We start from the raw sequence: 17415 nt of genomic DNA on the forward strand, positions 1-17415 counted from the left end.
GTCTCTCTTCTAGGGTGGATGTTAAAGCTCCTGTCACACTTTTGAAGAATTGCACGGGAATTACGTCTGATGTCCTGTTGATTCGTATTCCCTCAAATCAAATTAATCAAAATAAATTTCTGATTATTATCACTTTATTGCTTATGGGTGATGTTGTTTGCAATTTGATACAATATCTCACACTGCAACTGTGACTGCACTCCAAAAGTACTCACTGATCTGTAAAACCAACATGGGACATCCCAGGGTTGTGAAAGATATTATATAAATGGCAGTCTCTCTTCCTTTCTTATAATTGCACTATGCTTTGACATGGAAACTTATGGACTATCTGTTAAATTCTCCAAAGCACATATGGTGTCATCACTGGGAGTTTCCAATAACTAGGATGACTAAATATGTGGAAAACAAAACTGAATCACTCAGAAGCAACATTGCCACTATATTTTGGAAGCCCTCACAGATAATCAAGTCAGAATTCAGTATCCACCAGCAAATCAGTCACCAGTTACATGTACTAGACAAATTCACATAGATATATTACTATCTTTTTTTATCATGGCAGCTTTCAATTCTGGATTTACTCAGAATTCCACATATTCATCTACCCACAATAACATCTGATTCCCTGACCTAACAATTATCTATCCACCTCACCTCCTTAAAATTATTCTAGGACGTCCATCTCTACCATCTTCCAAGGTAGAAAGTTTCAAAGTTGAGCAATCGTAGAAAAAGAAATTCCCTCTTTCTTTGTCCTGAAAGGACAATTACTAATTTTTAAACATTGGTCCCTAGCTCTGGACTCAACCACAAAAGGAAAACATCCTGGCCCACATTCACTTTTATCAAGACAAATTAGGATCTTACATACATCAATTAAGTCACCCTTCATTTTTCTAAACTCCAGTAGAAACAAACCCAGTCTGTCTGACCTATCTTCATAAAACAACCTGCTCTTCCAGGTATCACTCCAGTAAACCTCTAAATCTCTTCCAATGTATTTATAAACTTCCAGAAATAAGGAGATCAAAACATAAACATTATTCAAGATGTAGTCTCACCAATGCCTTGTATAATTAGTTTTCTGTTCAATTCCTCGTGTAATAAATGATAGCCCCATAGCCTTCTTCATTGCTTGCTGTACCTTGATACTATCCTTTTGTGACTCATATACTAGATCACCTTGACTAAAGTGATCCAAAGTGGAGGTCAAGACCCCAAGTCGGATTGCGAGTTTAGACTTTGGGGTAATGATCGCCATGTCAACTGTGCCGGTGACCCCGGCACTCTCAGGTTCTCATCCTCCTTCTCTCTATTCTCACCTAGGATCTGTGATCATTTTCAAGCTTTGAAACAGGGTCACAGAAAGACAAGTTTGAGAACCACTGATACAGATCTCTCTACACTGGATTTCTGCAGGCACTCTCTGCTTTGTTAAACCATGTGAACAGCTTCACATTTTCCCATGTTAAATTCCAACTGCCACGATTTCACCCACTAGCTCAAACTAAACTATTTATATCTGATAAAGGGCTTATGCCCGAAACGTCAACTCTCCTGCTCCTCGGATGCTGCCTGACCTGCTGTACTTTTCCAGCACCACACTCTCAACTCTGATCTCCAGCATCTGCAGTTCTCACTTTCTCCTATCTATATCTGACTGCAATGTCCTCTTCACAACATACATTCTTACCTATTTTGTGTTACCTATAAATTTAGTGACCATGCTTTCTTCATCTAACTCATTGATACAAGTTGTAAAAAACTGAGACCCCAACACAGACTCCTGTAGGATTTCACTCATCAACATCCTGCTGAGCAGAAAAAGACCCAGTTATGGACATTCTCTGTATCTTTCCAGTCAGTTGGTCAATCTTCACTCCCTGATGATATATTCACACCGTACTTTATGCAATAACCTTTTATAACCAGAGGAAGTGGTGGAGACCAGTACAATTGCAACATTTAAGAGGCATCTGGATGGGTATATGAATAGGAAGGGTATGGGGGAATATGAGCCAGGTGCTCTATAATGACTACATGACCTTGTCAGATGCCTTCAGGAAATCCAGTACAGTACATTGACAGGCTCCCCTTTTAGTTCAACACAAGCTACTCTTTCATTTGTTTTTAATTTAACTTATTTTTCTAATCAACCTGTTCAGAGATGTTATTACACACCTCCGGAACAGGTGGGACTTGAACTCAGGCCTGTTGGTGCAGGGATTGAGGCACTACCACTGCACGACAAGAGGACCAAGTTACTCCTTCAAAGAAATTAAATAAATTGACTAAAAGTGATTTCCCTTTCACAAAACCATGCTGACGATTCCCGATTACCTTGAGATACACCCCAGCCCTCAAGCACCCAGCTATAACCTCTTTAATGATCTATAGTATTGTAAAGCCCGCCCACTTGTCAGATGTGCTATCCTCAACGTCTCCGCCATGTGTACACATACGGGCAGTACAACTTATGAACTTTGGAACTAACTGTAGCCAGTAAACGATTGGGGAACTTCAACCCTTTTTACAAGAAACCTCCTCCAATGTCATCTGACCACTGACGTTGCTCTTCTGACTAAGCAGATCTGGGGCCGTTGGGTTACTTTATAATGGGGAGGGGTCTGTTCACAAACCCCTAAAATAACAACTCTACAGCCAGAAGGCACTGGTGAAAATAATAACTTGCCACATTTTCTTTCCCGGGGGGAAAGTAAGTGAGAGAAAAAGGAAAAGCCCGCTTAAGAACCTGGCGCACAGTGATCTGTCAAGAGTGAAGGCTCATTCAAAACTAACAAGTTATCGCGAAGCAGAAAGACCTGATTAAAACAAGAGCCTCCTTACCCACCGAGTACTAGATGGAGCAATCACTCCCTGAGTTCATGATTCCCGCTTGTGGACGGATCCCACACACAAAACACGAACCCGTCCAGATCCCAGACCCAGTTGGACTCTCGGCTATTTTTTCGACTCAGGCGGAAAACAATAAAAAGTACGAAAGTGTGGCCATCACTATTGATCAACCCCCGGTTGGCCCGGGCTTCCCCGGCTCCCTGTCACCAGGCTCTGGTGCTGGGGTAGGGGGTCGAGTTGCTGGCACTGGGGGGCACTTACCTAACGCCCTGCCCCGGGACGGAGGCTAATCTCAGCTGCGGAAGAAGCGGCGGCCTCTCTATATCCAGCAGTCGAGTCTCTCCAGCTTTTCGAATACTTGCGGAACACCGCTCGGGGTTGCATCACTGCCTTTATATACAGTGAGTGCGAGCCTCTGGTATTTACAAGCCCAGTCCCCTGACGTCATTCTATTTATAGAGAAGGGAAGCTTTCTCGTTGGTGATGCAACCAACCCCAATCCAAGGAAACTGAGCTGCCCGCACCATAAGAGGATCACATCAGTTTGATTAAAGTCAGCGATGGCATAGTAATGAAGAAATGTGGCCCCGAGCAGCGAAATGACCGTAGATAGCAGGCATCTGATGTGGAAACGAGCTGAACACTGAGCTTTAGGCTGCTTATTTAAAACAGACAAGAGATTTCCAGGACACTGTTGTTTTCGAAAATATGTATCTCATTTTGTGAACAATTATAGACTCCTTCGTGCTGACTGCGCGGCTTTTCTTTGACACAGATACATTTTCTAATGTATCATTTCTTGTGTTTTATGAAGCGGGGCAAATCGAAACCTGACAAGCCACTTCAGAAATAGGAATTCAAAGCATGTAGCTTTTTTTTCCATTTCCTAGAATTGAAAGCTCTGGCAAAATCCCGGATATCTAACCGGGATATTTATTCTCCAGAAGTTACGACCTGTAACTGAAATTGTGGAACAAAAACAAAATCAGCCCAACAGAATGTAACAATCATTATAACATTACTTTAGCAAATCCTTATATTACAGTATAACGCCCAGATAGTACAGATTGTTGATTACACAAAAAAGGCTTTGATCAAAGGATCTCAAAAAGTTGGTTCGATTATTTTTCAAACTGCCAACCTGAAATAACCAGTACTCCAATATAAAACTCAGTACGAATTCAGTATATAATTCGTACTCCAAATTAAAATTAATTTAAAACAGCATCAACGCAGAACTGTTTCTAGGTATTTCTTGGAGAAAATTAGACTTCAGAAACTCCGTAATTACCATGATCACTGAGTATCGCTGATTTTGACCTTTACACTGATTCGAACCTCCCTATCCGCTTATTCATACCTTAAAAACATGCAAACGCATGTTAAAACTGATGACTGACTGTATATTGCTGGCATCTGATGGTCTGTTATGTATTATGTGATCATTGAATTGACTTGTTTTTTATGACTACGAATGGTGGAATTTGTTTCCACGGCGTTATCCCCTCAATCACTGCTCTTTATAGCGCGTTTATTCATTGAATAGATCGGAGTCCCACATAAATTCACCAGACTCTGAGAGAGATCACAACTCTTCTGTAGTAGTCAACAAAGTTTGAAAAGGGAATTTGATGACCTGGGTTCCTTTACAAAGGTAAGTAATGTTTAATTATGCCTCGTCGAATGTCAGATTTTGAGGAATTTACCCGATATTGGTGAAATTAGTCATTCACGCTTTGGAATTACGTAAGAAATGCTTGAAAAAAAACGGAAGTCGAAACGTTCGTCTTTCGGGATTATTGTACATTCACTTCTTCAAACGTTTGTTAGCAGTTCAATATGTAATCGACTATTCTGATCTTTTAGGGACGTGTTTATTGATGTACATTTTGTACAATGTTTCCCTTACTTAATAGCAGTTCCAAATTTCCTGGTATAAAGTGGACATTAAATAGCGTAGTTATAAATAGAGGTTTAAATTTACATAGAGAGGCATAGAGAGAACATTAGAGGCGACAACGCAAGACTCATAGGTATTAACATTGGTGCTTCCTACGAGGAAACGGTTGTTATTTTCCTGTTCAAGTCTGTTTGACACAGTAGCCTAAATTGTAATTTTAATGACTTTTGAATATTTACAATTTAAGTTTTATATTTGTGTTCTGATTATTGAATGGTAAGTTCTTGGTTGATTGTCAGTCAGTTGCACATAAGGCAGGAGAAGTTCATTGTTGGTTTTCTAATCAGGATAAACCACAATCCCCAATATAGGCAACTTGGATTTAGGGTCCGGTGTTGAGTGCACCTTGCGTCTATTAAATTACAGTCGCAATGCTTTTAAGCTATAGAAATCCTTTGAGACAGACATCAAATGAACTTTGTCACAACTTTAAGTATAATAGCAAAGTGGAAAAAACAAATTTAGAACTTTTTTTGTGGAATATAAGTTAGAAGATTTCGCAACACTAGTAACTCCCACCCCCACCTTTCAAATGTTTCAGTTAAGAGTTCAGTGTTAAATGGATGAGCAGCTGCACACACACAATTCCCCCCCTGCTCCCCTTTTGCAGTCTTTTCATTGCCCCTCAAAAATAATTTGGTTTTCACCACAATTTTCAACCAATTATAACACACAGGTGAGTTTCTCTGAGTAATGGCCAACTATTCTTCTGACTTTATTTTGATCTGTTTCGTAAGTTTACTAGTCTCCCATTTGAGCGTAGACATTTCGACAAAACATTGAGATTTTCTCAAACATTTCTTCCAAATGATTTTGTCTTGATTTTGTTTCCTCTGCTTTCACAAATCCCTTTAAAATATTAATGTCTGTAAATGTCTCAATATTCCCAGTGCAAGCAGTTCTAAGAAGTTCAATATGTAGAAATATATATGGTTGTTTTAGAGTATTCACATAGTTTTGTTGTTGGGACAGAATTTCAGAAGGACTCCAAAAAACTAAATTTTTAATTACCATTTGTTGGAAGGCGCTTTCCAGAAATGCAACTGAGAATCCTATGTTATTGAGTATTATTTATATTCTTCAGTTGTCCATAGGTTGTCAATCAAATGTGTGTCTAAAGAGACCACGCTTATTGATTTCACTTAAATAGCCATAGAATTCCTTATCCTCACTTTATCAGAACTTTAAAGTCACATTTATTATGCATTTTGAAGGTATGTGTTACTTTGTGGAGACATCATATTCACTAAATGTTCATTAAGAGACAATTACTTACAGTAAACTGTTAATATTATTGGATAGAATATCTTTTACTTTATAATGTAGAAGATACATGCTAAAGCCAAAGCATTCAAAGTGGCAGAGTCATTTTTCAATAAACGAGATATTAACAACCATACAAAGCATATCACCATTGCTTGTGCATCTTTGATCTGAAGTGCAAGTTTAGATTCATTACAAGCCAACAATTCTTCTAAAAGTACTGCTGGGTGATGTTACCCAAACACAGCTACTTACGATTTTCATGGTTGAAGATTTGTCAACGCATTACTATCTGAACCACCCTGCTAAAAGATATTGGATAATGTAGTGGGTCAATGCTTAGCAATTCCTCATCGATCAGTTACCTGAAAAGGAGAGTAAGGTAATGCCTACGTAGTTTCAACAATCAGATTTTTTTCACTTGTCTTTGAAGAGGGAGACAATCGCTGCATCTCCAAGGTTCTGAGGCAATTCCACTTTCCTCCAACTTGCTGTAAACAGATCTGTAAACATATCCAGGATTTGCATCCTTGTTTTTGGAATGCCATCTATCCCAAGAGTGTTGTCTGACTTTAATTATGCCGCTGTAGTCTTGATTTTTTTTTGCTGACTGGGGATTCTCCAATGCAGACTTCACTTTCTAGGAGATATGTGGAATTCATGTTTCACACCATTAGAGCAAGTGTGAACCTATCTATGGACAGTTTGTGATATCTGAAGAAGCTTGTGTAAAAAAACAAAGTAAAAGCTACAATTTTAAAGAAGGTGCAGGGCCAGAGGGAACTACGTGTATAAATGCATAAATCATTTAAGAAAATGGAGCAGGTTTAGACAGCAGTTTACAAAACACGTAAATCCTGGGCTTTATAAAAAGGGCCAAAGAGTACAAAAGCAAGGAAATTACAATAAACCTGTATAACACGTTGGTTCAGCCTCAACTGGAATAAACTTGGAACCACACTTTACGGAAGCTGTGAAGACATTAAAGAAAGTGCAGAGAGTAGGGGAAGGAGGGGGATCCCTGAGACCACAGGCTAGATTTTCTGTGTCCTCACCTCAGCAAATTACCCTGCTACTGTGTAACTTATTGAATGTTTATCATAACATCATGAACAAGTTTCCCACAGCTTTCCAAAAAATGTTCATGATAAGTGGTATGTCTTTTTCTGCTGTTGTATTGAAGCCATGGTATACTTGTATGAATGTGAAATTTTTACTTCATCCATCATCCATTCTTGCGACTTTCCTGATCAAAATTTTCTAAAGGTAAATTTTCTAAAGTTGTCCACATTTGTACGTATATCTACCTACTGTGGGATGGGAGCAGAAAATTTTTGTACCTGCTCTACATTAAAAGCATGAAGCCTACAGTCCCAGTGGTCTGGAAAGAGGTGATACTATTTTACACATAAGGACTTGATGAATATAAGTATGAGAAATCTGGCCATTCTAAAACACAGGACAGACATTCTAGAAGACTTGAAAATGATTCTTGAATTTTGAAAAGCAGACATCTTAGAGAAAGGACTAATCCTCTAGGATTTCTAGATTACAGATATGATTGATCTTCTATTGAATCAGTTTCATGAACAAACAAAGAAGCCATTCAACCCAATAATTTAGTCTTAATCCTGGGTTTCAGAAAATGAATGAACAGTGTGTTAACTCATTCCATTAACTTTGATTAATCATTTAATACTCACTCACCTGAATTGAAATGCCTAGGCTTTCCCAAAGCTTCCATTTAATATTTCATAATTTCTAATGTATTAGAACTACTGATGCATTGGAGATTTTAATATTATTTCTAAAGTAAAATTTCCCAAGGCATTTTTGAAAAAAAAGTTCCATGAGCATTCAACGTTCAATGAAGGAGGGACTTTCCAACAGTATGTGTTTGATTTACAGTAGGTAAAATATGATCAGGTTATTAATTTGATTAACTATGAATAGATTTGGCTATTAAAATAAAATGGCAAATACTTCCTCCAGTGCTGTGTTACATTATGAACAGAAAATAATGTCAATGGTTGGCACAATGGTTAGCACTGCTGCCTCCCACCGCCAGGGACCCAGGTTCAATTCCCGCCTTGGGCCATTGTCTGTGTTGAGTTTGCATATTCTCTCCGTGTCTGTGTGGGTTTCCTCCAGGTCCTCCCTCTATCTCAGAAAATTTTTGTACCTGCTCTACATTAAAAGCATGAAGCCTACAGTCCCAGTGGTCTGGAAAGAGGTGATACTATTTTACACATAAGGACTTGATGAATTGGTCATGCTAAATTGCCCATAGTTTTAGGTGCATTAGTCAGGGGTAAATGTAGGGGAATGGGTCTGGGTGGGTTATTCTTTGGAGGGCCGATGTGGACTTGTTGGGCCAAATGGCCTGTTTCCTCACTGTAAGGAATCTAATCTAATAGGAAATAGGAGTTGGAGTACACATTTGGCTCTTTGAGTCTACTCTGCTATTTAATATGATCATGTCCAATCATCCAACTCAGTACCTTGGACCAACTTTCTCACATTCTTTAATCCCACGAACTATATCTAACTCCTTCTTGAAAACATTCAATGTTTTCACCTTAATGGCTTTCTGTGGTAGAGAATTCCATAGCCTCACCACTCCCTGGGTGACAAAATCTCTCCTATCTCAGTCCTAAATGACCCATCACATATCCTTGCACTCTGGCCCCTGGTTCTGGACTCCCTGGTCATCAGAAACATCTTTCCTGCATTTACCTTGTCTAGTTCTGTTAGAATTTTATAGTTCTCTATTAGAACCGCCCCTTATTCTTCTAAAATCCTAACTGATCCAATCTCTCTTCATAAGTCAATCCTGCTATCACTGGAATCAACCTGGTAAAATGTTGTTACACTTCTTCTGTAGCCAGAACATCCTACCTTGGATAAGGAGACTAAAACTGCACACAGTACTCCAGGTGTGTCTCACCAATGCTCTGTGCAATTGCAGCAAGACATTGTTGCTCCTGTACTTGAATCCTGTTACTCTGAAGGCCAACATGCATTTGCTTTCTTCACTGCCAGGGTTCAGGTGGAAAGGTTGCGGCTTTACGTGCACATTTACTTTCAGCGATGGTGTACAAGCACACTCAGGTCTCATTGCACCTTCCCCTGTCTCAATCTATTGCTATTCAGATATCTTTCTGATTTTGCTGTCAAAGCGAATAATTTCACATTATACTTGATCTGCCATATATTTGGCCGGGATGGGACCGTTCGCCGCTGCCGATTAGCCACTACCCTTTCACCGCCGAGAATGCTTCGCCACCGCCCATTGGCTGCTGAGGATGATTCGTCACCGCAAGTGTTAGTAACTCATTTTTATGTATAAACCAATAAAATTATATTTATTTCACCTCTTTTTATCAATATGTACTATGTTGATGTATAAATAAAGGGGACTGAGAAGTATGAAAGAATAGGCGTGAGGGAAAACAATATTTCCAGTGGCAAATAGTCTCCAGAGGTAAAATGACCCCAGTGGAGAAATGCTGGTGGCGAACCGGCAGTGGCTAAACGGCAGCAGCAAATGTGCTGTGGCGAATCATTACCAACCCGTATTTGTCCATTCATTCAACTTGTCCAAATCAAAATTTCTGCATCCTCCTTACAGTTCATCCTCCCACTCAGCTTCATGTCATCTGCAAGCTTGGAGATATTACATTCATTTCCTTTATCTAAAATCAGCCACTGATCCCTGTCGTACCCCACTAGTCACTACCCACTATTTGGAAAAAGACTTGTTTATTCCTATTTCTTGGTGTCCTCCCTGCCAAACAACTGTCAGCATACTACCACTAATCTCATGTGCCTTAATTTTGCACACTAATCCTTTGCATAGCACTTTATCAATAGCTTCCGAAAGTTCAAGTAACCACACTCACTGGCTCCCCGTTGTCATCTATACTAGTTACAGTCTCCATATATTATGCAGGTTACCTGTATATCCAAGAATGCTCAAAAAGCTTCCAATATCAATCATAAGAACATAATGTAGACCTAGTAGACAAATCAGCCCCTCGAGCCTGATCTGCCATTTGATATAATTATAACTGATCTTATCTCAGCCTCAACTCCACTTTCCTGCCTACAACCCTTCAACCCATTACTAATTAAAAAATTGTCTATTCCCTATCATCTGTGTTTAAATTTGCTACCCTTTACCCTTAAACTATAATCTCTCATTCTAGAGTGCCCCACATACGGAAACATTCTTTCTATGTCTACTTTGTCAATCCCCTGTTACAGCTTATATACTTTTAGATCTCCCCTGATCCTCCTAAACTCCACAGAATGTAGGCCTAAACTGTTTAACCTTGTTCATAAGCCAAACCTCTCATCTCTGGAATCAATTTCATGAACCTTCTCTGAACTATCCCCAATACAATTACATCCCTCTTCATGTAAGGGGACCAAAATGCACACAATACTCCAGCTATGGTCTCACTGATGCCTTGTACAATTTCAGCAACACTTTCTTACTTGTACATTATATTTCTTTCACAATAAATGCCAAAATTCCATTTGCCTTCCTTGTTACATCTGTACCTCATTTCAAGTTTGTAAATTAATTTTACAGAATAATGTTTGACTCAGATCTTCCAATAGGAAAATAGTCAGTGCAACAACACAGACCAGGAATTGCATATTGGACTATGTGGAAATCTGGACACAGCTGACTCCCCTGGTGTTAACTTGGAAGCTTCTGACAGACCTGGAATCCTCCACAAAAAAGTCCCCAACTCTGAGTCTGAGTCAGAGTCAAAGGGCTCTGATTGACTTATCCAGGAAAGTTTACAGGAATTAGAACTGTTCTAACTCCTAGATAACTATTAAACTACACTAAACCCTATAGAGACCCAAATCTACCATTCTAGATCCAACCCAAGCCTTCTGCCAGAACCAGCACATCCCACCCTGACCTCACCAGACCCAAACCCAGATCCAATATTGCAATTATATTATAATTTTGTTCTTTTGTTCATGAGTTGAGGGCATCTCTGGCTAAGTCAGCACTTATTGTCCAACCCTAGTTACCCAGGGGGCAGTTAAGGGTCAATTGTATTGCTGTGGATCTGGAGTCACATGTAAGCCAGACCAGGTAAGGATGACAGATTTCCTTCTCTCAGAGACATTAATGAACTAGATGAGTTTCTAGTACAATTGGAAATGGTTCAATGGTCACCAACAGGCTAGCATTATATTCAAGATTTCTACTGAACTAAATTAAAACTTCATCTGGCATGGTGCAATTTGAACCCAAGTCCCTACAACAGTAGCTGAGAGTCTGAATTACCACATCACTGCCTCCTCAAAATATTATGATATACAATAGAATATAAATATAAAATAAAATAATTATAGTATTATTCAAAATGATTCCTGGATGGTTTCCCAAATTCTACTCTCTTTAAAGCTGAGATCATCCAAAACTCTCTAGGGCAGGCCTTAACTTGCAAATCTCAATCCCCTATCATCCTCGTGTTTGCTGACTAACATCAGTTCTTGGTAAAGCAAGAAATTGATTTTAAAATTCTCATCCTTAATTTGAAATCCCTCCAAGACATCACTCCCCTTTCTATCTCTGTAGTCTCCTCCAATTCAACAATCTGCTGACAATCCTGCAGCCCTATAATTCTGTGCTTTTTGTGCATCCATAGTTTTAATTGTTCCTTGATTAGTGGCTGAGACTTCAGTTGCCTTGGTCTCAAGCTTTGGTCCTCTGTCCCTATTCTTCTCCACCTCAATACCATGCTTTCCTCCTTTAAAGGTATTGCTTAAGGCCCACCTTTCTGACCAAATATTTAGTCTTCCTTTCATGACTTGGTATGAAGAATATTGGGATGCTTCATTACTTTCAAGATGCTATATAAATATATGTTCTCATTGATTTGTTTATCTGGATCAATCTAGGCTATCCAAATTAGCAGTCAAATTAAACATGGTGAAATAAACTATTCAGAAGTTGTTTTGCCAAAAGTCTGAACCTGAGGGAATTTGTTCACTCACAATACGAGTAGTTGAGATAGATGTTTTGGCAGAGAGAAACATTTGCAAGAGAACATTTAAAAATGCAGTCAATGAGAAAAAAGGCAGAAAACTGCAGGGGAAGTTCTGCTTTGGAGGAGAGAAAGAATATTCGTTTAAGCTCAGGCAACAAATGTTAATTAATTGAATTTGATAAATTATCTGCTAAAAATAAAAGCAAAGTACAGCAGATGCTGGGAATCTGAAACAAAAATAGAATGTGCCGGAAAAATTCAGACTGGAAACATCTATAGTGAGAAAAACAGAGTGAATGTTTCGAGTCCAGTGACCCTTTGTAAGAACTAAAAATAGTCAGGAAATGATGGTATTTACACTGTTGATGGGAGTGAGTAAAGTGGTGACCAGAGAGAAAGGGAAGAAGAGAGAAAAGAAAAGGCTAGGCAAATAAAGGGAGAACTAATGATAAGCTGAGAGACATAAATGTTGGGTCAGGTGCTAATAAGTAGTGCAAATGTTTGAAGTTGTAAATAGTTTAGCTGTGCAAGGAGCAACCCATGCAACACAGGACCTAGGGGTGTGGGGGAGTGTAATGAACATAGAGGTAGCTATGCATGCTCTAAAATATTACACTCAATGCTGAGTCCTACAGCCCGTAAGATACCAAGGCAGAAAAGATGAGACATTGTTTCTTCAGGCTAAGCCTTGCTGGAACATTGCAGCAAGCCTGAGACAGAAATGTTGACATGGGAATGTGATGATTTGATGCAGTGACAGGTAACTGAAAGATTGGGGCGTTTTCACAGGTGGAGTTTAGGTGATAGGCAAAGTGATCACCCAGTCTACGTTTCGTCCTCCCAGTGTAGAAGAGACGCAGTGAGTATAGTAAATTATACTGATGGAAGTGCAGGTAAATCGCTGCTTCACCTGGAAGGTATGTCTCGGGCCTTAGATAGCGAGGAGGGAGGAGGTAAGTGGATAAGTGTTGCACCTTCTGCAATTGCATGAGAAGGTGCCGTGAGGATGAGAGGTGGTGTTGGGAATGTACCAGAATGTTTTGGTGGAAAGGATCTTTATAGAATGCTGACAAGAGAGAGGAGGGGAACATGAGTCTAGTTGTGGTATCTTGCTGGAGGTGGTGGAAACAACAGCTTTTTACCCTATGGGTACCGAGGCTGGTGGAGTGGAAAGTGAAGACCCAAGGCACAAAGGGTTACTGGACTCTAAATATAAATTCTGCTTTTCTCTCTACAGGTACAGCCAGACCTCCTGAATTTCTCCAACACTTCCGGTTTTTGTTGTTACTAATTTGCCTCACTGCGGTCTAAAGCAGATAAATGATGTGAATCGAATCACAACTGATTCAATGCTGTGTTGGTTCACTTTCAGAGGAACACAAAAAAAATCTGATCTAGATCTTGTGCAGGTTACATTATTACACCCCCAGGTTTCACTACTGCACAAGTCAACATCAGGGAAGATGTACAAAGTTAAAAATCACACAACACCAGCTTTTGCTATAAATTCTATATCTTACAATCTTATACTCCACAACCACCTGATGAAGGAGCAGCACTCTGAAAGCTAGTGCTTCCGATTAAACCTGTTGGACTATAACCTGGTGTTGTGTAATTTTTAACTTTGTACACCCCAGTCCAACACTGGCATCTCCAAATCGGAGAAGGTGAATTAACACTCATGAAAGTGAAACGCTCAGCTTGCTTAAGCGAGTCACTGACCCAGCTAGACCGAGTCAACCTTTTTCTTTAAAAAAAGTGATTGGTTCAGAATTTCAATTTGCAAGTCAATATTTCCATCAGATTTGGGACATTTCAGTAGGGCTTAACATTAGTTAGGCCTTTTCGGTGTCATACCTGGTCAATAAAAAAATCATTAATATAAATTAGTTCATCAACTTTATGATATAGTTATTCATAGGGAACCAAAATCTCAACTTCAAGTTGCTTTTACGTAAGATTTTAGACTTCAGAAGAACAAAACGGGCACAGCTGGAAACAGTTATAAATTGAAGAAACATTTCACTAACTTGACATTTGTGGAGATCACAGAGTGGCATGGAGAATTAATATTGAGGTACCAACAAAGAAATCAGAGACTTCATACAATCCAATTCATGCTAGTGAAACCTGTGTTTAGCAAACATGGTTAATGTCTCATTGTAACTTCTCCATACAAGGCAGTTCCAGACAGTATCACTGCCCAAAGGTTCCTGAAGCAGGAAGTGTGTGTGCATGCCATGCTGTTTCACTTCTGGCATTCTGTGAAGAATTCTGTAAAACAAAAACCTTAGTTTTAAATAACTGCAATTGAAGGATAGTTCTACTTGCATTATATTTGGTGCTGGAAACAATCAAAAGCTATCTGATACAGAACAATATAATCATTCGTAGCAGAAGTATTAATCGCATGACTAGCAACGTGTTAATTATGTGATTGAACAAAAATTGATGACATGTAAGGAAAACGAAAGCTGCCCTGATACTTTCATAACTACAAAACAATCCAAATATAAATCAAAACAATTATAGAAATCTTACCTTCTAAAAGACCGTGTTGTGAGACATGAACAAAAAAAAAGTCAATGCTGGAAATTGGTAATAAAAACAGAAATGTCTGAAAATACCTAACAGGTTGGCCAACACCCAAGAAGAGATGAATCATGTTAGAGGGCAAAATCTTCTTCGTGCTGCCAGGATGAGCTGGAAAGTAGGATTGGGAAAGCAGTGAGAAATATTAGCATTGGGTAGGTGGCTGAGCTGTTTCTTTTCCTGGGCGATCTTCCCAAAGGCACACCATCACCATCAGAGGCTAAACACCTCTCAATAGTAAATAACCAATCTGTCTATTGAGCTGCTCCGAAGGAGAGACATACCAGAATCAAAAGGAGAACTCTGGTCTCCACAGTTGCTGCCAGCCCTGCTGAGTTTCTCTGGAACTTTCCACAGTATGAGTCCATTGTGAGCAGATTTGGGAAACTGCCAATGGGCCCAAGCCTCCACTGAAGGCCAATTAGCCCTGTCAGAGCCACAAACATCAGCAAACTAGAGTTGCTGCTGCCAGCTAATATGTGGAGTCTCTGGACACCATTTATTTTATCAAAGTAAGTATGTCAAATGTCCTTGCAGTCCCCATCCTGCTGTACCATACCATACTCCTGCCACTGCAGTTGCTGTCTTTCCAAAGGTGTAGGCCTGCCATCTCAGGACCTAACCCCTGTTCCCCATCCTTAATTGGACAACAAACTTGGATGTGGTGTCTAAATTTGTCATTTCCAGGAAGCTATTCCAGGTGGACATTCATACAGCCAACATGGAATTGGGACCAGAAATGATTCCAAATTATAATCATATCCAAGAAGCCTGATATTTTAGATTGACAACCTTTTGCCCAAACCGTGTTGTAATGTTGCCATTGACCACAAACTGGACTGGATCAGCCATATAAATACAGTGACTACAAGAGCAGGTCAGAGGTTGGGAATTGTGTGCTTATCTCCTGACCTTTTCAAAGACTTTTCACTATCTAAAAGGCACAAAACATGAGCATGATGGGGTACTTTTCACTTGATTGAATCTCTGTGATCCTAATAACATAAAATTTTCACACTGTGCAGGTAAAAGCAGTTCATTTGATCAGCACCTCATCTACCATGTTAAATATTCACCCCCTTCACCTGTGCCAAACAGTGGAACTAATGAGTACTGTCTGCCAGTTGTACAGCAGCAACTCACTCAGGTTTCTGCAACAGCACCTTCAAAATCTAAAAGGCAAAGGCAGTAGAGGCAAGAATCACTGTAACCTGCAATTTCCCATCCAAGCCACATGCCCTCCTGCAGTGCTTCAAGAAGGCAGTTGACCTTCTCAAAAGCAATTAGACATGAACAACAAACATCAGCCTTGCTGGTGACACTCAGCGCCCACAAACAAATTTATAAATTATTAAATACTTGCATTGGAATAATTATACAGAGTGAAAGCATCACTGCAATATATGTGAAGTGCAGATAGTTGTCCTGCAGGTGATTTGTTTGTCATTGTGCTCATAAACGATGGCTGTAGCATAGCTGGTGTTCGGATGCTGACTTTCAATGCAGAAACTGCAGATGATTTTGTTCAATGCCCTCAAGCAACTCTGAGATCTTGCCAGCTGGCAGGCAACAAGGTCACGAATAACTATGGTGATGATGATCGGCATCCAACCTGATAGGAGGACAACTCCTTCCTTTTGGGAGATCCAGTTTGGCTTTAGACCATGCGGATTAAATTTAAGAGGTACCAACCTTGCAGAAAAACCTGTTACCCCCAACTGAGGTACGTGATTATTAGAATAAGCCACTCGCACGAAGTTTGTACGCTGCCTGCATCAGAAGCAATAAGTGCAAGATTGGACAAGATAGTCCTCTTGGCTGATTTCAATGTTGTCCAGTTTTGCACTCTAGATGTGCCGTCACCCAGCATTGCCATCCCTCACCCTAATGACTACCACCCACAAAGACCAAATGTATGTAACACAATGTAGGTAGAAGAGGCAATGACCTAATAGTATTATTGCTGGACTGTTAGTCCAGAGGCCCACATATGTTCAGAGGGCCTGGGTTTGAATCCTGCCATGGCAGATGGTGGGATGTGAATTCAACAGAAATTTGGAATTAAGAGTCTACTGATGCCCATGAATCCATTGCCGATTATTGGGAAAAACCTATCTGGTTTAGTCTGTATGTTCTCCAATCCTACAGCAATATGATTGTCTCTTAACTGCCTTCTGGCCAAATAGGGATGGATGATAAATGCTGCCCAAGCCAGTAAACACATTTTTAAAAAATGACAATGGAGTATGGGAAAGAAAATTGGGCAGGATAGGAAATAGACTGACAATTTACTAATGATGATTCTAAGCTCCTGTCAAGATTACTTTTATTTCCACAATATTTTGGCTCCTGGATTCCATTCCATAAGTTACATCAGGAACAAGTTCCGGAACTTTGATTCACTCCCTTCCTTTGTTCCTGAAGCTAGGTTACAGCACTATGTTGATTGAGTTCTGGTACTTTTCCCGAATGAACTCCTATATGAGTGCAGGCAAGTGAGTTATAACACATCAGTGAACTGCAGAGGATATACCATAATTGAAGCAGACCCGAACTCAATCAACAGCCACACATATAGATTTTCCAGTCATTGATTGCGATCCAACCTTCTCATCATTAACATGGAATCAGTGAGGCCAAGAATATTTGTGCAAATATTGAGCTAAACCAGGACAATTCAGGACTTAGCCTAGTTTATGTGACTTTGGTATTTACTACTTG

General features: G+C 39.7%; 1 protein-coding gene and 1 long non-coding RNA gene across 3 annotated transcripts in view; one reads left to right on the forward strand and one right to left on the reverse strand.

Moving 5' to 3' along the window:
• The window catches only part of atf3 (activating transcription factor 3), a 28564-nt gene extending 25295 nt beyond the window's left edge, over nucleotides 1-3269 (reverse strand). Inside the window, exon 1 of one of the 2 annotated variants that reach the window (XM_043695869.2) lies at nucleotides 3121-3269. The gene's annotated coding sequence lies outside the window, so the exon portion shown is untranslated. Of the gene's footprint in view, nucleotides 1-2854; nucleotides 3100-3120 lie in introns of those variants that run through there. The other variant, XM_043695871.2, reaches the window with a different exon arrangement.
• Nucleotides 3270-3424: 155 nt separating this feature from the next.
• The window catches only part of LOC148148958 (uncharacterized), a 107025-nt gene continuing 93034 nt past the window's right edge, over nucleotides 3425-17415 (forward strand). The window contains exon 1 of the long non-coding RNA XR_015758449.1: nucleotides 3425-4513. This is a non-coding gene — a long non-coding RNA (uncharacterized LOC148148958). The remainder of the gene's footprint in view (nucleotides 4514-17415) is intronic.

The sequence above is a fragment of the Chiloscyllium plagiosum genome, unplaced genomic scaffold (genome assembly GCF_037043375.1).
Source record: "Chiloscyllium plagiosum isolate Xiang-an unplaced genomic scaffold, Cpla_swu_hap1 HiC_scaffold_10, whole genome shotgun sequence".
Lineage (NCBI taxonomy): Eukaryota > Metazoa > Chordata > Chondrichthyes > Orectolobiformes > Hemiscylliidae > Chiloscyllium > Chiloscyllium plagiosum.